The sequence below is a fragment of the Petaurus breviceps genome, unplaced genomic scaffold (assembly GCF_028583685.1).
Source record: "Petaurus breviceps papuanus isolate PSGF00001 unplaced genomic scaffold, PetGlider_PUasm1.0 178, whole genome shotgun sequence".
In the NCBI taxonomy this organism is placed as follows: domain Eukaryota; kingdom Metazoa; phylum Chordata; class Mammalia; order Diprotodontia; family Petauridae; genus Petaurus; species Petaurus breviceps.
This window is the reverse complement of record NW_027185777.1, coordinates 1,578,041-1,603,123: the sequence shown is the minus strand read 5'-3', so window position 1 is coordinate 1,603,123 and position 25,083 is coordinate 1,578,041. Positions and strand designations below refer to the sequence as shown.

The following is a 25,083-nucleotide window of genomic DNA, read 5'->3' as shown; positions in this document are numbered from 1 at the left end:
AGGCATTTTCTCTTCAGGGTAAAAAGTTCATTTATATGAAATTTGTAAGCACTAGTTTCAAATGCTAGATTTGCCTTTTTTAGTAATCTGTTAAGATAATCAACTTGAAAGTTCTGCTGTTTAGTGTTGTATTCTTTTAGTATTCTTTTCTTACAACTTTTAGGCAAATCAATAAACACCTATTAAATACCTACTGTATGCCAGGTACTTTTTAACTGTTGGGGATACAAAAAGAGGCAAAAAATACTCCTTGCTCTTGAAGAGTTTACAATTTGTCAGGTCACAGATTTAGAACTGAAAGACATAGTTCATTTCATCCATAACTCTCATTTAACAGAAAAGAAAACTGAGTCCAAGAGAATTGATGTAATTTGCCCAGCATCACCCAGGCGATAAATAGCTGCTCCTGCACTTAAGTCCAAGTTCTTTGACTCCAAATCTAATGTAGGAAATTTCCACTTCCCCAAGTTGTCTTGGGTTATTTTGTTTGTTGCCAGTTTGTTTCTTAGTTTAATCTTTTGGAAGGAACTCTTCGCCTCTGATAGCTTATTTTCATGTTGATGTTAATCAGGACTTCTGCTGTGAAACCTTTAAAATTATCTCTCTAATCTTCGAACTACATACTTCACAGGTTTTGTTCTGAAGAAGCAAAAGGCTAACATCATATGCCCCAAGGCTAAAATAACACTTTTCTTATCCTTTGAGATACTGATTTATGTGATTTTTTTTTTTTTAAGAAGAGGTATAGGAAGAAAAGGGAGAAATTCTTAAGCATCTGCTATGTGCCAGGCAGTCTGGTGATCACTTTACAGTTTTGGTCTCATTTGATCCTCACAACTCAGAGATGGTGCTGTTATAGTCCCTGTTTTATAATTGAGGGAAACAGGGCAGATAGAAGTTGTGACTTGCCTAGGGTCACATAGCTAACAAGGATCTGAGACTGGATTTAAACTTGGATCTTCCTGACTCTAGATCTAGCCCTCTACTCGCATAAGTGTCCTGTTGCTGCTATAGACTGAAAGTTTCCTTTGTAGTTTTCTTCGACAATACCTATGCCAGTTTATTTTGCTTAAAAAAGAGTTGATAATACTATAATTGCTCTCTTTTTGGCCAGTTTCTGATAAAAATACGGATTATAATTTTCTTTAACCCATTCAATTTCAGTGAACATTTCACAATTTAACAGTTTAATGCCTCACACGCTAAAACTTCTCTAAGTAAATATTTATTAACTTGTGTTATTATTGTGAATGTTTATTTCTTTGAATATTTTCCTTTATTATGTATATCAGTATACTTTTAAAATTTAGTTAACTTCACTTTGCTCAGAGTTCAACAAAGTGCTATTAGAAGTAATTGATGAACAGAGTTCATTATCAATTTTGTTTGAGAGATACTGGAATATCCATACTTTTCCCATATCAATCTCTGATAGGCCTATTGGCTTAGCTAATTTGTTTTTCTAAAGTCTTTTTGAGCTGGGTTTTATTTTTACCCTGCTCACATTCTATAAACAACTAGCATTTATTAAGGCAGGCACTGTGCTAGGCGCTGGTGATACAAAGAAAAAAGCAAAAAATTCAGTCTCTGCTTTCAAGGGGCTCATGGTCAAAGAGGGAGCTAGCATACAAAGATGTAAAAACAGAGAAATACAAAATAATTTGGGAGTCAACCCAGAGGGAGGTCCCTAAGATTAAGGAGGACTAGGGAAGGCTTCTTTAAGAATATGGGGCTTTAGTTGAGACTTGAAGGAAGCCAGGAGGCAGAGATGAAAGGGGAGAGACTTTTAGGTGTGGAGTACTCAAGAACAGGTAGGACACCAGTATCAGTGGGTCACAGACTATGGGGAGGGAGGGAGGGAGGTTGTGAAAGGCTTTAAAATACAAACAGTAGATTTTTATATTTGATTCTGGAGACTACAGGGAGAAACTAGAATTTATTTAATGGGGGAGGGGTGATAGTGTCAGACCTTAAATTTAGGAAGATCAGTCTGACTGCTCAGTGGATGGTGGTCAGAAGTAGGAAGAGACTTATGGCAGGCAAACTATTGGAGCTGTTCAGATGTGAAGGGAATGAATTCCTGCACCTGGATAGTGGCACTGTCAGAGGGAGGGGACATACATAAAGAGATATTATAAAAGTAGAAATGAGAGAACTGATTCTATATAGGGGGTGAGAGTGAGGAGTTTGAGGATGACATCTAGGTTCTAAGTTTGGGTGACTAGGAAGATGGTGGTATAAATAATAGGAAAATAGGAGGAAGGAATGGTTTTGGGGAAAAAGATAAATGACTTCAGTCTTGGACATGTTGAGTTTCAGATGTTTACAGGGCATACAGTTTAAGATTTCCAGTAGGCAATTGGAGTTGTGAAACTGTAGGTGAAGAAAGAGGTTAGGGCTGGAAAAATAGATAAGAATCATCTCCATAGAGATTATAATTGAATCCATGGGACTTAGTAATCAAATGGGATAGTATATAAAGAGAATAGAACGGGGCCTGGGACAGAGCTTGGAGGAACTCCCACAGTTAGCTAGCAAGCTAGAGCTGGATGAAGGCCCAGCAAAGGAGAGAAAGAGGGAGCAGTCAGGTAGAAGAACCAAGAGAGAATTGGGTTCAGAAACCTACAGAGAAGAGAGTATCAAGGAGAAGAAGGTTGAATGACAGTATCGAAGGCTGTACAAAAGTCAAGGAGGATGAATATTGATTAAAGGCCATTGATTTGGCAATTAAGAGATCATTGGTTATTTGGGAAAGTTTCATTTGAAGGATGAGATCAGAAACCAGCCTTCAAAGAGGCAAGAAGAGAGTTAATAAAAAAGAAGTGGAACATCCATTGTAGATAAACTCAAGTAGTTTAAGTGTTTTGAAAAGGAGGCAGGATAAGGGAGATGGGTATTGGGGATTGATGGATCAAGTGAGGGTTTTTTGTTGTTTTGTTTTTTTTAAGCAATCAGGGTTAAGTAACTTGCTCAAGGTTACACAGCCAGGTGTTTCTGGGTGGGTGCTAAGTGTCTGAGTCCAGGATTCGATCTCCGGTGCTCTTACTCGCTGTGCTACCTGGCCACCCCCAGTGAGGGGTTTTTGAGGATGAAGGAGACTTGGGCATGTTTCTAGGTATCAGGTATTTAGGTAGGAGACAGGGAGAGATTGAAGATTAATGATAGAGGGAGCAGTCTCCTAGAGAAGATAAGGTGAATTGGGGATCATTTGTGAATGTAGAAAGCTTAGCCTTGCCAAGAAGATCTACTCTTCATGTGAGATAAAGATGAAAGAGGAAATAGTAAGCACAGCCATCTGAGGGATCCATGTGAGAAAAGTAGACTTGCTGAAGAGTGTAGGTGTTTTGCTTACTTTGTATCAGTTCATTCCATTATATTTATTTACCGCAGTTGGTTTAGCTGTTTCCCAATTGAATGGTGTGGTGGAAAGAGCACTGCAAGTCAGGGGACCTGGTCTCAAATTCCAGCTGATACTATCTGTGTGATCTTGGGGAGATCATTCAACCTCCCTGGAGCTCAGTCCTTCTTTTGTAAAAGGGGGTGGGGGAGACAAACAGTTGGAACCAGGTGGTCTTTGAAGTATTTCTAGCTCTGTATCTATAATAGATAATATTCAAGCATCTACTTTGGTCCCAATTTGCTCTTAGAAGTGCTGCTATAAATATTTTGATTGCATGATGTTTTTCTCTTAGTCATTAACCTCCTAGGGATGTATGGGTAGATAGGCTTTGAGAATTGCTATGGTCAAAATTGTTGACTCTGTGGTCAACCTGTCAGTGAACCTCTCCAGATTTAGGTAGTTTGTATGACAGAGTCTGGTACCAGCTTGGTAAAATATTTCAGTGTTTGAATCCTTCTGAATAGTCTTTGAATCCAAGGTCACCTCCTTAACTAAATGAGACACTGGAGGAGGACTTTAGGGAGGGAATAAAATGATCTTTATAAAGATTAATTTATTTGTTTTTAATTTTCTTGCAGAGGAATTTCTTTTGACTCATTCAGTTCACTTAATGATCATTTTCACTTATATGAAATATTTTCACAAGGCCTTGACCTAATTGTCTCCATACTGTTACTAACTTATACCAGAATATATACTAGTAACAAGATGTCAAGGCTAAATAGTTAATTGATGTTTGAGCTAAAATCCTAAGAGTAATAGCTTAACCTTAGACTTAGTCTTAACGTCAGACATTCCTGTACCAACTTATTATTTAATAGATTTGGTATTATGCTTACAATACTTATGATTGTAGAAATTTGCTGTTAAGAGTTAGGGACATAATTAAAGCAAGGGGACAACATTTCCCTAACTTCATGTCAATTCCAGGCAGAAGTTGTATAGACTGCCAAGTGGCATTGAGCCAGACTTAAAGTCTACCAGGTGTCGTAATGGAGAAATTGAGTCAAGAGAAATACTACCTCAACTCAGGTGGAATAGTCATTCTCCCACCCTTCCCATCTTATTGTCCTCTGTAGTTCATACCTGCACCTCACAGGGTTTCTGGCATCATGATCAGTGGCTCAAGACAGCCTTTCTTGATATCCATACCTCGAGTTAGACTCGAAAAAAGTCAGTTAACAGTCCCATATCTTAAATAGCAAGCTCCATTAATCAGCTTCAGATATGACTTATAATCTCACATTGGTTAAGGAACATCCTTTAAAGTGAGCCTTACTTAGCCTACATGCATTTCTACATTGTTCTAGTTCATAAAATCAACATCTTCCCATTAAGATAATAAGTTGTTGCTCTAATAGATTTGCATCTATTTCCCGAGCTTCTCTATTCTCCTCTAACCATGCTCAATCTGAAAGAATGAGATATACATATGATAAGTTTAAACACTAACTTTAATTTATGTTTGTCATGGAATGAATTAAAATCAAGACAGAAGCATTTAACTTTTCCATCATTGCAAAAGTATTCCACTCCTTCTAAGAAAATTGAATTCTTTTCCCTAAACTGAAGATCTCTCTGATTTAGTTTCAGTAATTCAGTCAATTGTATTAATACCCAATTGCTCTTACATCATTTTGAAACATGTAAGGACCTCATACAGATACCCTTTATTATGGTAACTTTAAATTACAGCCTTAGGCTATGGGATAATGATTGAGCATTGTGTTTGTATTTTTATTTCTTTTCCTTTATCACATTATTCCAATAATATTCAGAAAGAATGTTATATTCCAGGGATTTTATCTTTCAGAAGACTTTACAACAAGAGTACCAATTTACCCAATTATTTGATTGAAAACAGCAAGGTTTCACATACTTGCATTATGCTCAACTTTTTTTTCTTACTGACTACTTGCTTTGATTACAGAAACTTTCTAATAAAGATGAAAAGTGAGGACCTGATTAGATAGAAGTATCCACACGAAGTATCACATCAGTCTTATAGCCAGACTCAGGAATCGTCAGGTACAAAACATTCCTTTTCAAAAGAACACAGTGTGGAAATTGAGCCAGAAGGATCCCATCTGAGGCCAGGATTGTCCTTTCAGCCTTTTTTCCCTTAGGAATCTCTACCTGTAACAGTCACATTCTCTCTGAGTAGCTAATGACATCTCTTAGATGGTGGGTTATTAAGCTGAGAACACTATTTGTTATTATAGTCCTAGAAGGTTTTACATCAGATGGAAGGTTCCATTAATCAAAAATTTACCAGGACTCACAGATTAAAATCTCGACAAAATAAGTTCTTTATCCTGGGGCTAATGACCGTGCCCACATAAACAATTTTCAGGGGCCTGGGCAAGTTTACAAAACAAAGGGAACTGACCTGGACCCAAGAAGAGACTGATCCTGGTGCCTCTGCTTGGGCTAAAACCAATCCAGATAAAGCTGTCATCTACTCCCCTACTTTCTATACACAGGAATCAATTAGCATTTTTAGGCTTTAACTTAAAAACCAGTAACCCCAAATAACTTAGTTAACAATCTTACAACTTTTTGTAACCTTCTCTTTAGCTACTGGCAAAGTTCTAGAAATACCTGGTTTCCTAAATGGCAGTGACAAAACATTAGGTGCCCTTCAAAGAGTATGTATTCCCAAAGGATACCAATCAATCTTGATCAGCCCACAAACTAGTCATATTAAAGTGAAGTCTTGAGTAGTGACCTAGGTCACTCTATCCTGACCAAAGAGACATCAATTTCTATATCACTTAACAATAGGAAGGAATCAGTATTTTCCCAGACCTGTCTGGGCAGCTCTGTGAGTTGAGTAGATCTTAAAAAGTCCTACTGAAGAATTAACTGGACCTTGAAAGGAAAGGGTGATGGGGACTGTGAGGACATTGTTTAACCTGAAGGTGTCCTAAAGTCTCTTCCCCTTTTAGCTCCCCCCTTTTCCTGGACCATGAAATTCCTTGCCTCCCCCATCTTGGGTCATAAAATTTCTCCTGTCTCCCTTATCTTGTGTCATCTGTCTTCCTCATCCTGTCCCTAATCTTTCAACCCCTATAAAGCCTCTATGTAAGCATAATTCACATTAGGTTTGAATATAAACTTAAGTATTAAGTTATTACAACGAATTAGCTTACAAATAGAAATTTGGTAGGCCTTCTAAAAATCATACAAAAGATTTTTCTTCCAAAAGTGTTTCTCCTTCTTTAAAAACAGTTCAGAATTTATCCAGATATTAAGAATAATCACTAAACTTATATGAAGAATATTAGTTGAACAGTTCTAAAATGATTAGGTATCCCTTCTTAAAGCAAAAATAAACCTTTAAACATTGGAATTCATTAAAACTAATTTGGTGTAAAATGTCCATAAGTAACATAAATTCCCAAAATATTGTAGCAAACTAAATTCCTATTTAATAAAGAATCCTTAGATATCACAAAATTACTTAGTCAAAAAGGTGTTTGTAATGGAAAAATCTAATATATATTTTTATAAGCCAAGAAGAACATACCCAATTAAATTAGCCTTATCACAATAACAAAGTTTACTATTAGGCCTTTAAAAATTTACTCAATGTTTTTTCTTTTTTTTGTCTTTAAATATATCACCAGAAATTAGTTACATTTTGGAATTTCACCTAGTGAATGTGGTAGTCTATGAACCTCCAAATTAACATACATAGACAAAAGTTGGAAGTTTATGATTTCTTAAATTAAAATTAGTCCAGTAGAATGATTTAACAGCTTCTTAACCCATTCATCCTTTTTTCCTGACAATACAATTCTTAACATTTAGATAAGAGAAATTATTTTTTTAAACAACCCATTATTAATTTAGGTGAATGCATTTCCAAATCACCTTGCACAGGGCATGGAGTATAACTTTAAATCACTGTACATATTTCCATAATAGCCAATATTCCACATGGAAAATCTGCTATCATAATAAATATCAACAGTATTATGTTCATAAACAAATATGTTTCATGTTATCAAATTTTTATCAAATTCCTTTAAAAAATTCCAATTCATATGCAACAAAATTCAGATTAAAAAGAAATTGTTTTAACACCATTTCTACCTCACAGTGGTCTCTCAGATTTTACAATCTAAGGGAACTTTAGAAATACAGTACAATTTAGAAACACAATAATCCAGAAATTATTGATCTTATTTTTGGCATTTAAGACCCACTTGAAAGTTATCAGATATGGAACAATTACCTTAAATTAGAGATAATAATAATGTTGTGTCTGACATAGGCCAGGCATTGTATTGAGCACTTTACAATCATAAGGCCAAATAACAATATGTAAACATTTAAATTATATCTATATATATATATATATATATATATGTATTTTTTAAGTCTAATCTGAATAACTTTTCCTAGTTCCTTAAAAAAAGGCTGAAGTCCTGTTTAATTTTTGAGACTACAGATAAAAAAAAAAAACTGCTTTAGGCATTGCAACTCCTTGCTCCCATTCTAGAGAGGTTTGCTAAAAGTTTTAATCAGATTAGCTAAAGGGGTTTGATTCTCACAAAAAGACCTAAGCAATTTGAATCAAAACTGATAAGGTGTGGTCAGTTTCCCTTTCAAGCAGAGACCTTGGGAGCTTAATAATTAAATGAATTAAAACAGATGACAGTAATCAATATTTTCATCACAGTCAGTACCCATTTTTAAATTCAGCAGAACTCTCCATAACTTTTTCTATTGGTTTTCCAGTCAAACTATACATTTTCCGTTTTCAGCCCCTTCTATTTAAAACATCATCAAAATATGCTTGTACCTTTTCAGCCTCCCCAAATTTTTTTTTTTTAAAGCAGTTGAGGTTAAGTAACTTGCTCAAGGTTACATGGCCAGGTGTTTCTGGGTGGGTGCTAAGTGTCTGAGCCCGGATTAGATCCCAGGTCATCCCGACTCTGGGGCCAGTGCTCTTACTCACTGTGCTACCTGGCCGCCCCTCCCCAAATCTTCTGAAGTAGGATGAGGAACGGTATGACTAAGAGCACATGACCTGAGGGTGAATGGTTTGCTGTTGCTGCTGTTGCAGTCACCTTACATCCCCATCCTAAACCATCCCTTTTTCTTAGAACATAGGGGGGAGTTAATGCCAATCATCTATAAATCAAACCCCTTCAGCCTTTCAGTTTAGGCTCCCTGCTTGAGTTTTTGTTTGCTAATCTTTCACTAACTTGTTTCTCTTTGCTTTTTCCCATAAACCCCAGTGCCAAATAGTATAATAAATTCTAACCTATTTTAAACATTAAGTCTGCCCTTTTTTTTATTTGAGGGAAAAAGATTTTCCTCTCCCCCCCACTCCCCTTCCTTTCTTATCTCTCTCTTCACATTCAAAACTTGGCCAAAGTTGTAATGTAGAGAGAAAGAAAGAAATTTTTTTTTCAGCAACTTTCCAAAAAGTTTCCAAACCTTTTACACTGTTAAAATATTTTTCTCTCTCTTTCCATCCACCTGCTCTGATGCTGCTGCAATTGGGGGGCAGTGGGGGTGGGGAGAGAGCAGAATTTCAAGGAAAGTTCAGGTGCAGCCTTTGCTGGCTGGCTGCATTTTAAACCTTACAGGTTGTCATATTATACACAGATGCTCACTCCACACAGAGACACACAAAACAAATACAGATCGATACAGATCTTCTCTTTTTAGGAAATAAATCAATTTAGGATTAAAATTAGACTAGTCAAAACTCAGACTTTTCATGCAATTTACTCTGACTAACTTCAGAAGGATCCTTCCCAGAGATCTCTGCCTCTCCCAGCACCACTGCTGGGATATTTCCCTGGTGCCTTTCTCTCCTTGTTCCTCTCTAACAGGCTATTGGGAAGAATTTTGAGGGGGACTTGGACCCCACATCTTATCTTGGGCACTCAAACCCCATTTCTCATCTCAGGGACTCGAACTACATATTGCTAACAGGCAAATACTTAGATCCTGGATTTTCTTTACATTGCTCTGTTCACGGACTTGCATAGCAGAAATACTTTCTCATTAAATCTCCCACTATTTTACCTGCATTCCTGGGTTCACAATGATTTCAAAAATAGTCCCTGGAAGTTAGCAGTCTGAAGAGGGGGAAACTTCTCCACCTGTGGATGTTTGGCTATTGGAAGGGAGGGCCTCCCATTCTCCATAATGAGTTCCTCTTCTTCTGATGCTAGAGACCCCGGATGATCCCCCAAACTGTGAGAAACATGCCCACTTTAAAAAGGACAACAACAATCTTTGTGAAGTCAGGCAGGATTTGATTCATTTTTACATTCATTCTACCCTGAATGAATGGGTAGTTCCTAATGGACTCCTACATTTGCTTCAGAGAAATGCCAGGCTTATGTGCCCTGCTTTCAATTCAGTTTTCCCACCTGTTTTCCATTGGCTAGGCACTTCAAGTTTCATAGCCTATCTGAAAAACAACTAAACCCCACCCCCACATGGGTCTCCATTCCTGCTTACATTTCTCATTCCCTTTATAGCTTGCTTAGTAAAAGAGCAACAGGTCATAAATTCTTTTAAAGGAATCTCCTGAATTGAGAGGTTGAACCCAGAATATTTTAAGGTTCCTTTACCATTTACATAAGAAGAGTAATGAAATTCTTCTCTGGTTTTTATTTTAAGTACAAGGAAGGAGTTCGTGGCCTTTAGATACATTAATAAGCAGGGACTCTGTTGAGTGTGTGAAGCCTAATCAACATTTCTAATCCCTTTGTTTCCCTGCCTTCCCCAGAAAATACAAGACTTATGGCATATTACATATTTTCTTGTGGAAACAGAAGTTTGGTTCCTCTCTTACAGAAGCAATCATAAATCAGTGATAAACCCAAGAACATAAATTACCAGTGGAAGGACCCCCTTTTTTACAAGAACTCCTAGGGAAATCAGGAAGGATTTGGCATTTTTAAGGTTTAGACCAGCCACTTATACCACTCACCTACTTAAATAAGCTAAATTGAATGTGACCTGAATATAGAAGTTGTGTCATTAAAAAATGAGAAGAGTAGTGTAAGTATATTTTATACCTTTGGAAGATAATTTTAAAGCATGTGTGGAAGAGATAGTCTGCAATTAAAAAACTTTTGCATGCATAAAGGCAATAGTGTATAAGAAGTGGGGAAAACATTTGAATCAGTTATCAATGATAAGTATAATCAAAAGCCATTAAATCAACAGATCTTGGAAAATTGTGTGACTGGCAAGATGTCATCTGCTATAGAAAATCATTTGTGAAAACTTGCCTATACCTTTCTCATACCTTCATTAGTGAAATCCTTGATAAGTGTAAAAATTATTCTCCTGAAGATTTTGTAGAGATGGGAAAGTAGGCATGTGAATTGGTAGTTGTTAGTCTTTTCTTAAATGTGTTTTTCAATAATAAAGTCAAATTTTTTTGTTTCACACCTTCCCTCCTTTTCCAATAAGTGATGTGAGATTTGCTACTTTTTTTTACTACTAGGTATTTGCTTCTTGATTGTTATAATTTGTGTAACTTTTGTCAGTTATACTGTAACTTTTACACATCCCAGCCATCATGTTACTATGCTTTCTGTACCCTAGCCATTACCTTTATGTCTACCGCAGACTGGTTTTTTTTAGCCCTCTTTTCATGTGTTGTCTTCTCCCATTAAAATGAAACCTTGAGGGCAGTATATTCAGTAGTTAACGCAGTGTCTAGTATGCACAGCAGAGTTAAGTGCTTAATGCATAATTCTTCCATCCATCCATCCGTCTCCAACATTGGGAGATCAAAATTTGATTTTAATTTAAAGCTAGTATGATTTTTGACTTATAATTATCACCGAATACATAAAAACATTTTTTTACTTGTTTTCATTTTTAAAACTTCGGTACATTTGTGTTGATACAACAGATACTTCCAAATAAAAACCTAATATCCTACACCTAAAAGTATATTCCTTTGGAAATTAGTGTAAAATATAAATCTTTATAGATTTTATGCTTTAATAAGCCGATTGGAAATGGTCATATAAAAAGAGAATGGTTTCAGAGTTGTTTATGGCCACCATAGATTTACATTTTGCGATATGTCATTGTGTTATCTTAAGTGATTATTAGATCCACAAATTTTATTTTCCAGTGCCTTTGTAGTAAAATTTGTTATTAAAAATCATTATAACAATATAAATGGCAAAACCAGAATGTATATGCAATACCTCTTGGAAATTTACTTTTAAATTTTATTGATACCTTTTGTTTTTACACCATCTATATTTAGCAGTATATCCTCCCACCCTCTTGTATTCCTTTAAACAAAGGAACAGTTCAGCAAAACTAAATACCAAACAAAACAGAAATTATGTGTAGTATTACATTTCCCTAGTTTCCCATACTCCTTAGACTCCTGCAAGGAGGGAGGAAGGTTCATTCATACTCATATCTTCATTGGGGCTAAAGCTTGGTCAAAAACATTTTGTCACATTGAGCTTCTATAGTAGGTGGACTCTTTGAAATGACTTAACTATATATTGTTTTGTAAAACTTATTTCTGGCCTATCAAAGTAAGTTATATAATGATGTGAGTAGCCAAGTACCAACATGATTTGATTGAAAGAACATTGGAGTTGGAGTCAAAAGACTTGGTGTTGAATCCCAGACCTGTTACCTACTTAATGTATTCTTGGAGAAGTCATCTTTAAGTGAATCTTTAAGTCATCGGTAAAGTGGAAATAGTAATAAATATACTGCATATTATCATACTGGAGAATATGCAGTGGATGGGGACCTAACAGTGGCCATAAACAACTCTGATACCATTCTCTTTATACATGACCATTTTCAATCAGTTTATTAAAGTATAAAATCTACCAAGACTTATATTTTACACTAATGGTTTTCAAAGGAATATACTTTTAGGTGGAGGATATTAGGTTTTTATTTGGATGTATCTGTTGTGTCAAGACAAATGTATCAATGTTTTAAAAATGAAAGATTTAAAAAGACATTTTTTATGTATTCTGTGATAATTATAAGTCAAAAATCATACTGGCTTTACATTAAAATAAAATTTTGATCTCACCAGTGTTGGAGAATATGTAGTGGATGGGGTGGTGAGGAAACCAGAAGTAATGGAGCTTCCAAAGAGAGGTGTCCAAAAGTAGAATGGATGTCTCTAAAAGTTGTGAGTGCCCCATTCATTAGTGAAAATCTTGCAAAAGGCTAAATGACTACCTGATGGGAACTTGTAGAGAGGATTACTCTTCCGGTATGGGTTGAATTATTTGGATTGTAAGGATCTTCTAAACTCTTTAAGATTCTGCATTACCTCACAGGATTGTTGTAAGGAGAACAGTTCATAAATTATAAAGTACTACATAAATGAGTTATTATAAGAGAAAATGGAAAAAAAAATTAGGTATTCAGCAAATTTCTTCGCTGAAATTTTCTTTGACATAACAAGTTCTTGTTTATCACTACTGGATCATTTTATCTTTTTAGTACTTAGGCCTCTTTTTTGAAGGATGGATAGATCTTTGAGTAGATTGAGTGTCCATTATAAATTATAATATTTTCATTAAAAGTTTAACATTGAACAACTCAACCAGCTAAATGTGTTTAGTTATTTTCATTTAAATTAATTTCTTTTTTTTTTTTTTGGAGGGCAGTTGGGGTTAAGTGACTTGCCCAAGATCACACAGCTAGTTTTTTGTGTGTGTGTTAAGTGTCTGAGGCCAGATTTGAACTAAGGTCCTCCTGACTCTAGGGCCAGTGCTGTATTCACTGTGCCACCTAGTCGCCCCCATTTAAATTAATTTCAATGAGTAATTTAGAATAATTTATTTCAGTCACTCTAAGACCTCAACAGGATATTTATCTGTAGATTTTTATTCTTTTTTTCCTGTGGTAAGATCTTAGTATGTACTCTATTCTAGTTCTGCTCTTTTTGTTTTTACATTATTTTGTAAAGATCTCAAGTCTTTGAGTAGATAAGTTTTATTTTAAGTGATTTCTTTCAGGTTATATGTACAACAATGGAAGTAATGGGTCAGACGTGATTATTTTTGTAATTTTTACAACATTCAATTTGTTGACTCAGTGAAAAGGTTTTATAAAATAAATTTGTAGGTCCATAAGCAATGATAGAATATAACTTTTCCCCACAATACCCTCAACATTGAGTTTCATTGCTTTTAATCCCATAGCTTTAATTTGTATTTGATTATTAGCATTTGTGGTTAACTTGAAAAGTTTTTTCCCAAGCGATTATCTATTTCTCCTTTTGAAAATTCTGTTTACATTCTTTGATCTTTTGTACTTTGTAGACTAAGAATGGGCACTGACTTTTCAACAGTTCCTTCTCTATTTTAAATGTCAAAAGGTTTGTCTCATCGGGCTATATAAATGATTATATATAAAAGTGTGGGTTTAAATCCTTTTCTGACTAGATTATCAACAAATATTCTCATTTACATTGATTAAATAATGAATCTTTTTTCAATTTTTATTTTCTGTAGGTTTGCCAAATTCTGGTCTTTTTTGCACACATGTAGTTGAATATTTGATGCATTTATTCTGCTCCACTAATCTATTTCTTTTTTTTCTCCCTGAACCAGATAGTTTTGATTAGCCACTTTTGCCTTCATCAATCAGTTTTTCTCTTCATTCTTGCCCTCTTTTTTTATTTAATTTTTTTTTTTGTAGTCTAGTCTTTTGTAAAGAAACTGAGAATTTAAATTGGTATTGTATATTATAACAACAACAAGAAAAATGGAACTCAGTAAATAACCCAGTGTTTGATAAACTGGAAACTACTTATTCCTTAGGGAAAAAATTCTGATGAAAATTTCTGGGAAAATAGGAAAGCAGTCTGGTAAAAATTAGGCTAAAACCAACACCTTATAGAATATTCTGTAGAACATTCTAAATGAATGTGATCTAGATATTAAATATTATGCTATTTTTAAGAATTCAGAATGTGATCATATACCTTTCATACCTGTGGGTAGAAAGTTGTTCTTTTAAAAAAAAATTTATTCTGAACTTAAGAAATAAAGCAAACATTTCTATAACATAGAATGGGGGGGGGGGAAGGTGATTGCACATGAAACTGAAAATATAGTGTGTGAGAAATAATCATCTTACCAAAAATTCCACATGGCCATTGGTGAATTAAGGAAAGATTTCCTGCTTGGGTGACCTGTAAGGAGACACACCCTTTCAGACAATTGCAAAGCCTTTTATGCCTTATCCTGATTCCAAATGTCCCTCTCTGTACCCCATTGGCCAGGCATTTCAGGGCCTACGGCCTATTTGAAAACACCTAAAACCTACCCCCACTGTAGTCTCCACCCCTTATTACCTATCACTTTCTTTATACCTTATTTACTAAAAGAATGACAAACCATAAATACTTTTTAGTCTACATCACTCAGATTTCACGATCTCCGAAGTATGAGAAAGGAAATTTGCTCAAGTGCTAAGAGAGTTGACCAAAGTGTGAGTTGAAGATCCAACCCAGGATGTCCTTAAGAAAATTCACATTATCTAAGATAGCATCTGGGTTAATACACCTCATCCTTAGTAATCTTCACCTGGCCTGGTAGTTTTCTTTACACAGGACTAAGGCCTTCTCAGAGAACAAATACCTCCCTCGCCACAGTTTTTATTTCCTGAAGTAACTAATAATTTGTAGAAGACTTTCTGACAAATATGATTCCTTAGGTTTCATAAATTATGTATCACATGATTTCAGTAGAAACACAATTCAGTCATCCTTTATATATTGTATACAACTTGCTATTCCTTTTAAATATATTAAGGAGTTAGCTTTCTCTTTTTTCTTTCCACCTCCCCCAAGATGACTGCCATTAGACACAAATATATGTCTGTATGTATATATTTTATATATGTATATATGTAAAATCATTCTATACATAATGTTACTAATTTCTTTCACTGGGTACAGATATGCAAATAGCATCTTCCTTCATAGGTCCTTTATAATTAATTTGGTATTTTTAATAGACAAAATGACTTATTTGAAGCAATATACCTGTTATTGCATACAACATTCTCTAGCGTCTCATTTCACTGTTCATTATTTCATGCTAGTCTGTCCATGTTTTTCTAAGGTCTTCCAGCTCCAATTTTTTTTTTTTTTTTTTGCCTTTTGGAGGGCAGTTGGGGTTAAGTAACTTGCCCAAGGTTACACAGCTAGTTTTTTTGTGTGGGTGTTAAGTGTCTGAGGCCCGAACCAAACTCAGGTCCTCCTGACTCCAGGGCCGGCGCTTTACTCTCTAGGGTGCCACCTAGCCGCCCACTCAAGCTCATTTCTTATAGCACAGTAGTATTCCATCACAGTCATACCACAGCTTGTTCAGCCACTCCCCAATTAAGTTATCCCCCAAATTTCCACTTCTTTGCCTCCACAAAGAGAGCTGATATAAATATTTTAGAATGTATAGCTTCTTTTCCTTTTTCCCTAATCTTCTTTGGAAACAGACCTAGTACTGATATTGCTGGGTCACAGTTCCACCAACAATTAATTAGTGTTTCAGTTTTTCTACATCTCTTCCAACATTTGTCACTTTCCTCTTAGCCATTCTTGTAAGTATAAAATGATGTCTCAAGGTTGTTTCCATTTACATTAATTAAATAATTATTATCAATAATTTATAATTCATAATAATTTAATGAATTTATTTAATTTACATTTATCCAATCAATAATGATTTAGAGCATTTTTTCACATGACTATGTATTGTTTTGATTTTTTCATTGGAATACTGCCTGTTCGTATCCTTTGACCGTTTATCAATTGGCGAATGACTCATATTCTCATAGATTTGATAAAGTTCTTTATATGTTTGAGATGAGACCTTTTTTTAAGGGAGTACCTATTAAAATTTTTCCCAGTTTTCTGCTTTCCATGTGATCTTGGCTACATTTATTTTATTTGTATGAAACCTATTTGAGGTAATGTAATAAAAATTATCCATTTTAAACTCACGCTGCTTTCTCTGTTGTTTATTAATAAAATGTTCACCTATGCATAAGTCTGATAGGTAATATGTTCCATGTTCTCCAAACTTTCTTGTATATCTCTTTACATCTAGGTCATGTGTCTATTTTGTGATAAATGGTATAAGATATTGGTCTAGGCTTAATTTCTACCAGACTACTTTCCAACAATTTTTATCAGATAATGAATTCTTATCCCCAAAATATAAGTATTTGTACTTGTCAAACACAAGGTTACTATAGTCATTTGTTGCTGTAAATTATGTCTTCTATATTCCACTTATCTACCTTTCTGTTTCTTAGACAGTACTAGATAGTTTTGATAATTTCTGCTTTATAATACAGTATAAGATCTGGTTCTGTTAAACTTCCTTTATATTTTTTTCATTAGTTCCTTTGATATTCTTAACCTTTTGTTTTTCTAAATGAATTTTATTACTTTTACCAACTCAGTAAAATAATTTTTAGGGAAATTTTAGGAAGTTTTTTTTTTTTTAACCAAACAAGAGACGGGCAATTTCAAAAGATAAAATAGTTAACTTTGATTATATGGAACAGAAAGGCTTCTAGACAAAATCATTGTACCTATGATATGAAGGAGATGTATAAACACAAATGTTAACCCCAGTGGTTAAAGGATATGAACAAACAGTTCTCAAAATAATTGCAGGCTGTTAACAATCACATGAAAAGGTGTTCCAAATCACTAAAAATAAGTGAAGGGCAAATCAAAACACCTTTCTTTTCACATCCTGCAAATTGGCAAAGATGAGAATAGTGAATGTTACAGGGGTCGTGGGAAGACAGGCTTAGTACTGCATTGTTGATAGAACTGTGAATCAGTACATAGAACCATTTTGGAAAGCAATTTGGAATTATGGAAATAAAGGGACTGAAATATCCATACCCTTTGACCCAGAGATTACATTACTAGGTCCAAGGAGGCCATTGATAAGATAGTTCCTTTTCCTACCAAAATATTATAGCAGCACTTTATTTTTGCGTTGAATTGGAGACAAAATGGATTGAGGACTGTTTTAACAAATTTAAGTCAAGTTCATGTGAATGTGATAAATTACTGTCCAGGGGCAGCTAGGTGACAGTGAATAGAGCACCGGCCCTGGAGGAAGGAGGACCTGGATTTGGATCCAGCCTCAGACACTTAACACAAAAAAAAATAGCTGTGTGACCTTGGGCAAGTTACTTAACCCCAATTGCCCTCCCCCAAAAAAAAAAAGCAAAAAAAAAAATAAATTACTGGCCTGTAAGAATTGATGAATGTGATTAATGCAGAGAAGCATGGAAAGATCTACATAAACTGAAACCTACTGAAGAAAGCAATACTAAAATAATACTAAAACAAGTGCTCTATTCACTGCGCCACCTGGCTACCCCATAATTCTCTTTTTTAAGAGTTTCTTGGTTAAAAATTTAACAGCATATTTGCCTCATAGAAGTAATTGGGTAATGGTATTTTAGGGGAGTGTTGGTAGTATGTGTGTTGCATTTTTCTTTTCAGTTCCGAAGATAATGTTCAAAGGTCATTTATTTCTTATACATCCACCTATTTTCTTATTATGATGTGTAAATGTCCTTAAATTCTAGAAGACTATTTCCCCAACTTAAAAGTTTTGGAAAGTCAGGAACAGTTTCACTGGTTGTGCGTCTCAGAGTCCTGCCTTCTACAAGAAGCCTGCTTCCTCAGTCCTGCTTAATTCTTAGTGCTTCCCCTCTGGCACCCCCCTGTCCCTGCAGTTTATTCTATCTGTGTCTTATTTTCACTCAGTGTTATTTTGTGTTCTCATTAGACTGAGGTCCTTGAAAGTCGGGGCTGAATTGTTTTGTTTTGGGTTTCAGTGTTGGCTTTGCTTTTTGCATCTCCTGTGCTTAATTACACAGTACTTGGGGCTACATAGTCTTTGCTTACAGTACTTGGGGCTACATAGTCTTTGCTTAATAAATTCTGGTTAACTGACTGGAAAGACTAAATATAAGCTCAATGTTGTCTGGAGAGCTAGCCTTGCAGAGTTCAGAGAGGTTCATCACCAGGTAGACTGCAGTGTGATGAATTTTTTTTTTGAAGATTGTTTATTAAGTTATGGAGAAGTTGTCATTTTCATCAGTGGAGTACTAGCACTAATAAAATTCCATATCCTTGAGATATTGTTGAAGTAAATTTTATTTTAATGAAACTCAGATCACTTCATTCCATTAAGAAGATTGAAATTGAAGAAATTTTTATACTTTTGCAAAAGAGTTGTCATTGAAAAAAGATTTAATTCATTTTTATGGTATTTCCTTTAAAATTATGTAACTGAACAACATTCAAAACTTTTGAAGTAGTTATTGGGACACATCTGAAAATGATGTTACATAGGCTCTAAAAATGTAGATTTGAGATTTCCGCTAACTTTTGTGACCTTGGGCAAGTCTGAGCCTTAGTTTTCTTGCCAGAAGTCATAAAGATCTAAGTTTAAATCCAGCCTCAGATATTTAATACCTGTGTGACCCTGGGAAAATCACTTACCCTCTCTTTGCTTTGGTTTCATCTTTTATAAAGTGGTGATAACAATGTCATCTACCTCACTGAGTTGTAGTGAGGATCAAATGAGGTGATCTTGTGAAAACTCTTCACATGTTCCTGGAACATACTACATTAGTATTAACTATTATTATTTCAATAAGGATAATTGTACTTAGCACTTAGTGTTTTGAGAATTAAATAAGATAATTTATATTGAAAGCTTATTGTAATTTTGGGGGAGTCTTTATTAATTTGTTTATTTTTAGTTTACAAGATTCATTTCTACAGTTACTTGAGTTTCAAATTTTCTCTCCCTTCCCTCCTCCCCTCCCATGGCAGCCTATAATCAAGTATAGTATTTGCAAGTAATTTCACATTACGCATTAGTCAGGTTATAAAGAAGGATAGTATCAGATGGAATGAACAATGGGAAAGAGGAAACAAAACCAAACAAGAAAAAGAAAAAGAGCAGGTAGTTTGCTTCAAACTGGGTTCAAACTCTGTTCTTTCCCTGGACATAGAGATCTCTCTTCATCATGAGTCGTTTGGGGTTGACTTATAACCCTGGATTTCTGAGAAGAGTCCAGTCGATCAAAGTTGGTTATCACACATACGTTGTGTTTGTAATTGTGTACAAATTCCTCCTGGCTCTACTCTTCTCACTCAGCATCAGTTCATATAAGCCTCTCCAGGTAAATATAAAGACCATCTCATCTGCTCCTCGTTTCTTATAGCACAATAGTATTCCATAACATGCATATACCACAACTTGTTCAGCCATTCCCCAATTGATGGGCACCTCCTTAATTCCAATTCTTTGCCACCACAATAAAAAGAGCTGCTATAAATATTTTTGTACATATGGGTCTTCCCACTTCTATGATCTCTTTGGGATCCAACCCTAGAAGTGGTATTACTGGGTCAAAGGGTATGAAATTATTTATAGCCCTTTGGGCATAGTTCCAGATTGCTCTCCAGAATGGTTGGATCAGTTCACAACTCCACCAGCAATGCATTAGTGTTCCAATTTATCCACATCCTCTCCAGCGTTTGTCATTTTCCTGTTTTGTCATCTTAGCCAATCTGACTGGTGAGATGTGGTACCTCAGAGTTGTTTTGATTTGCATTTCTCTAATCAATAGTGATTTAGAGCATTTTTTCATATGCTTACAAATATCTTTAATTTCTTCCTATGAAAACTGCCTGTTCATATCCTTTGAGCTTTTATCATTTGGGGAATGACTTGTATTCTTATAGATTTGACTCAGTTCTCTGTATATTTTAGAAAGATTCTTTCCCAATTTTCTACTTCTCTCCTAATCCTGGTTACATTGGCTTTGTTTGTACAGAAACTTTTCAATTTAATGGAATCAAAATTATCCATTTTGCTTTTTATCATGCTGTCTAATTCTTGTTTGGTCATGAAGTCTTCCCCTCTCCACAAATCTGACAGGTAAACTATTCCTTGCTTTCCCAGATTGCTTACAGTATCAGCCTTTATACCTAGATCATGCACCCATTTAGACTTGATTTTGGTGTATGGTGTTAAGTAATGGTCTCACTTAGTGTTTTTTAGAATTAAATGAGATAATTTATGTGAAAGCTTATTGTAATTTTTAAGAAGCATGTAAAATTTTGTCATTCAACAAACACATTAAACATTTAGATAAAAAAACAATATTTCACTTTTGTTATTTGTCAAGTAGGTGAGGGTGGATTGTAATAGCTAACTACTTTTTTTTGGTCATTTGTTGGGAAATAGATTTTGGATTCCAAAGAATTAATTTACCAATCACCATTTTGAATATAATCTTTTCATCAGTTCAATATTTCCATTATATTTATGCCTTCTCTCCTCTTTTCATTTTTGAATCCAAAAATAATGGGTTGGGGTAGGTTGGGGGAAATGGTCGAGAGTACAAGATTTGATATCAAGAACCTGCATTTGAATTCCAGCTTTAGTATTTTGACTTTGGGTGACTCATTTAATTTCTATAGGACTCAATTTCCTCTCCCATAAGTAAGATGATTGAACTAAATGACCTCTAAATCTTATCTTGATAAATTTATACTTATGATGCATAAGTCAATAAATAAATGTTAAATTATGTTCAATATACTCTAATAAAAGTGAGATGAATCAAGGAATGGAGAGAAATGCAGTACATAGAAATTCATTTTTACACAGAAAAGGTTATGACTGTATGTTTATTCAGTGTTGTTTAAAGTGAAGTATGTCTAGATTAAAGCTGAAAGAGACTCTGGAGGCTGTTTTACAGATACAGAAACTGAGGCTCTGAGAGGTGAACTTGCTCAGATTTGGATCTGTTTTCTCTGCTTCTTAAAACCAGCATCCTTTTCTCCTTTACCACATTGCTTCCTTTTTATGTTACTTCTTTATGATAGAAGAGATAAGAGAAGTATTTGTTATTACATTTGAACAGATAGTATTCAGAAATGGTTATGTATTTGTTTAATTTTAATGTTTTAAAGAATTATGTGTTACCTTAAAAAAATTTTTACATAAAACATTTCCTTTTCCATGATGCCAGCTAAATGAGGCATTACAGTACTTTTCCTAGAAATGTGGACAAGTACCATTACATAGTTCCATTTTGCATTTGACTAGCCAAATAACAGTGACATTTATATTGAAATCTGTATGCTGAATGGTATAGTCAGGAAAAGAAGAACTGGACCCAGCTCAAATTCTTTCCCTAGGCTTTGTTAATAGGATTGTGACATCAGAGGCAAATCAGCCAGTCATCCCTTTCCCTTTTGATATTCCACATGTACCTTATTGTTGGTTAAATGGTTGTGACTTCAGAAATAAACTCTCTAGAGTTCCTTTGTTTTTTGTTCCTTTTTTACTCTTAGGATTGCCCCATATAACAGGTAATGCTCATGACTACTTTGTAACCTTGGGTGCTCTCAAGGACACCTGCCCAGATGTTTTAGTCTTTAGAAAATTTATTTTGTGTCTTTAATTGTAATAGCCAAGTTGGTTTTTTTAAAATAGAATGAATGAATAATTACATACTTTACCTTGATATTTTGAATGTTCTGTTATTCCAGTAATGTATATTTTCCCATAAGTTTTGCCATTCACTATTGTCTTAATCCATTACATTCCTACCTATCTTATTACCCTTTAGGACCTTTCTTCATATTTTATCATCAATCCTTTATAATAATGGATATGTCATTGAGGGGTTCTTCTCACCTTTTATCCTGAGTTAACTAGTACACCCTAAAACATTTTACAAAAAATAGATTATATATCATGAAGTTGTGTTTCATGCTGTCATCCTCATGTATTTCTTATTCTTCCTAGGGTATTCATATATCGTTGACAATGTAAAGAGCCCAGCATCATCATGAACTTCTGCCTGAAGTTCATCTTTCCTCAAAAAAAAGTGAGATTATTAGTTTGCTTAAAAATAAAGATTCTTTTTTTTCATCCTCCCTCTCCCTTGGATTAGTATGGACTCCAAATTGGTATTTCCAGAATTCTCATGAATAGGCAGATAATTCTGAGATAAAATTAGATTTCCCTGAAAGGAAACTGTTCCAAAATTGTTTGACAGTATTTTTTAAAGTATTCATTTTCAGCTGCTTTATTTCAGTAAACAAAGGTTTATTTAAATTGAGCTAAATTACTATGCTTTAAAGATTACTAGTTTGATGGTAACCTAACATCTTCACAGTAAAGTTAAAAATCTCTTTTGACCAATGAAAGAAACTACATATGTATTATATATAAACACATGTATTTAATTTTCTAATGACATAGTGGAGGTGGAAAAGGAGATATTTATACCAGAAGTTACCATGGCTTTGGATTATTGTAAAAGCTCTGTATAACTTAACAGAATTTTCTCCTGTTTAGAAGTAAATATGGAGTAGTTCTAACTTGCCTACTTTTAAATTACAGTATATGATTGGGTTGGATTTTATACTCTTTTCACAAAGAGAAATAATTTAAGGATGACTCTTGCTGCAGCATGTACTCATATGTAAATAATTGGTGTCCTCTTCCTAATTTGTTATAAATAATGGTTTAAAAAAACAAACAAGTAATTGTATAGCAGCTTACTGTATTGGTGTTCAGTTATATAGAGCAACCTTGATTGTAGAATAAAGCAAGAAAAGAGAGAAAGGGAATTGGCATTACGTGCCTACTATGTGCCAGGCACTGTTTATGCATATTATATCATTTGATAAAATGAACTTTAAGTATTTGAAAAAAAGCTTTAGAGGCTTATGGTATAGTGTCCATAGCTCAGTCCCAAGGAGCCTTAAAATTGAATGTAAAAATGAAGCCTAGTGATTTAATCAGCTTGGTTACCTGGTTTCTCCTTAAGTTACATGACAGTAGATTAGAAATAGCCAGCAGGAATGGGTTTCCTTGAAGCTGGAACCACAGAAGTAATAAGATAAACTAGAGGAAATTGAGAGCAGAGGTGGGTAGAATCCCTTACTAGAAGAGGTTGGGGGGCAAAGGGGGGAAGCCTATTCCACAGTAGCCTCCAAAGTATCATTGTTACTCTTTTCCATCAGTAAAAGGTTAAATGATGTAAGATATTTTAGGAAAAAAATTCGCCAAAATTTCTTTTGATAGAAGTCTTGGTTACTTAATTCATTCAGTTGAGGAAGCATTAGTTACTGTTACTGGCAGGGTTACACAGTGGAGAGAGCTTTAGACCTAGAGTAACATCACATCTAAGTTCAAATGCAGCCTCAGACACACTTACTAGTTATGTGACATCACTTAATCCATATTAACTCAGTTTCTTTATCCTTAAAATGAGCATAATAATAGAAACTCTACTTCCTAGGGTTGTTTTGAGAATTGAACAGTAGAGTCTTAAATATTTATTTCCTTCCTCTCCTTCCCTCTATTGTTCCTTTTCTTTCTCTTTCTTTTCCTTCCCCTCTCTCTGGGTTTTGGGGCTATAGATAATAATGAAAAAATATTTCCCTAATGAGTTTACATTCATTTATATGGAATATTCACATAATTTATTCATTATACCAGGTAAATTAATGTTACTTATTATTAGAAGTAGAAAGGCATAATAATTGATTATCATAAACAACTTTGCATTCCCTTTTTGGAATTTTTTCACCAATAAAGTTCATCAGAAGCAGGCAATCAATTGCTTAATTTTTTTTGTTTGTTTTATAATTGAAATCTCCTTTGCCGTCATGAGAGAGGTGTAAGGGAGAATAGAGTACACAAGAGAAATAAGATCATTATTAGAGTCATCAACAGGCATATATTTGGTGTTACTAGGTGCTGTGCTAAGTGTTGGGGTTACAAAGAAAGGAAACAGAACAGCCAACACATCATAGGCCCTGCCCTCGAGAAGTTCACATTCTAATGGGGGCTGTGACATGCACACAACTATGAACATAGGAGATATATCCAGCATAAATCTTAGAGGAAGGTGAGGAATGGGGAAGGAGGAGGATAACCAGGAAAGGCCTTTGTATTGAGTAGGTGGGATCTGAGTTACCTCTTAAAGGAAGCCAGAACTAAGTTTCCTTCCTTAGTAGTTATCTATCCAGGTTCTGCAGATGGAGGCCAGAAGACCTAAAGGTTTATTTAGCCTTAGATACTTAGGAGTTTCTTGTCAATTCATTAGCTTCTCTGTAGCCTAAGTTTTGAATAATTATAGCACTGTCCTCAGAGTTGTTTTAAAAATCTAACTACAAAACATGTAATGTACTTTAATAACAACATAATTTATTATTCCTGAGACAGCTGAACTGGCCATGTTATTTATACTTGAATAGCACTTTTTATTTTGAATGAATTTCAGAGGTGCTGAGAATAGTATAAAACAAGTCTAAGCTTTAAATGTAATTTTCAGTGATGAAAGCAAGTAGTTTGCTAGGTTAACTTTAGGTTCTTCATATTTTTGTCTATAAGGGTCCTATAGGTATCCATGAAGAAAGGTTTCAAGAAATCTCTTTAGAGTTCTCTCATCTCTCATTTAAGTATAAGATACCATGTAGTAAGTGGAGCTTTAAAACTTTGTGGTCACACTTGTAGCAAAGGACTTCTTTACTCATTTGCCTTTTGTATTTGCTTGGCCTGGGGCGATTAGCATGGAAGCAAAAAAGATCTGCCTTCAGTGATTAAACT

The 25,083-nt window shown here is 34.7% G+C and overlaps 1 protein-coding gene across 3 annotated transcripts in view; it reads left to right on the top strand.

Moving 5' to 3' along the window:
- ANKIB1 (ankyrin repeat and IBR domain containing 1) overlaps positions 1-25,083 on the top strand; it is a 149,450-nt gene that overhangs the window by 2,914 nt on the left and 121,453 nt on the right. The window contains exon 1 of one of the 3 annotated variants that reach the window (XM_069086161.1): positions 22,328-22,348. The exons of the other annotated variants lie outside the window; for them this stretch is intronic. The gene's annotated coding sequence lies outside the window, so the exon portion shown is untranslated. Of the gene's footprint in view, positions 1-22,327; positions 22,349-25,083 lie in introns of those variants that run through there. 3 annotated transcript variants of the gene reach the window in all.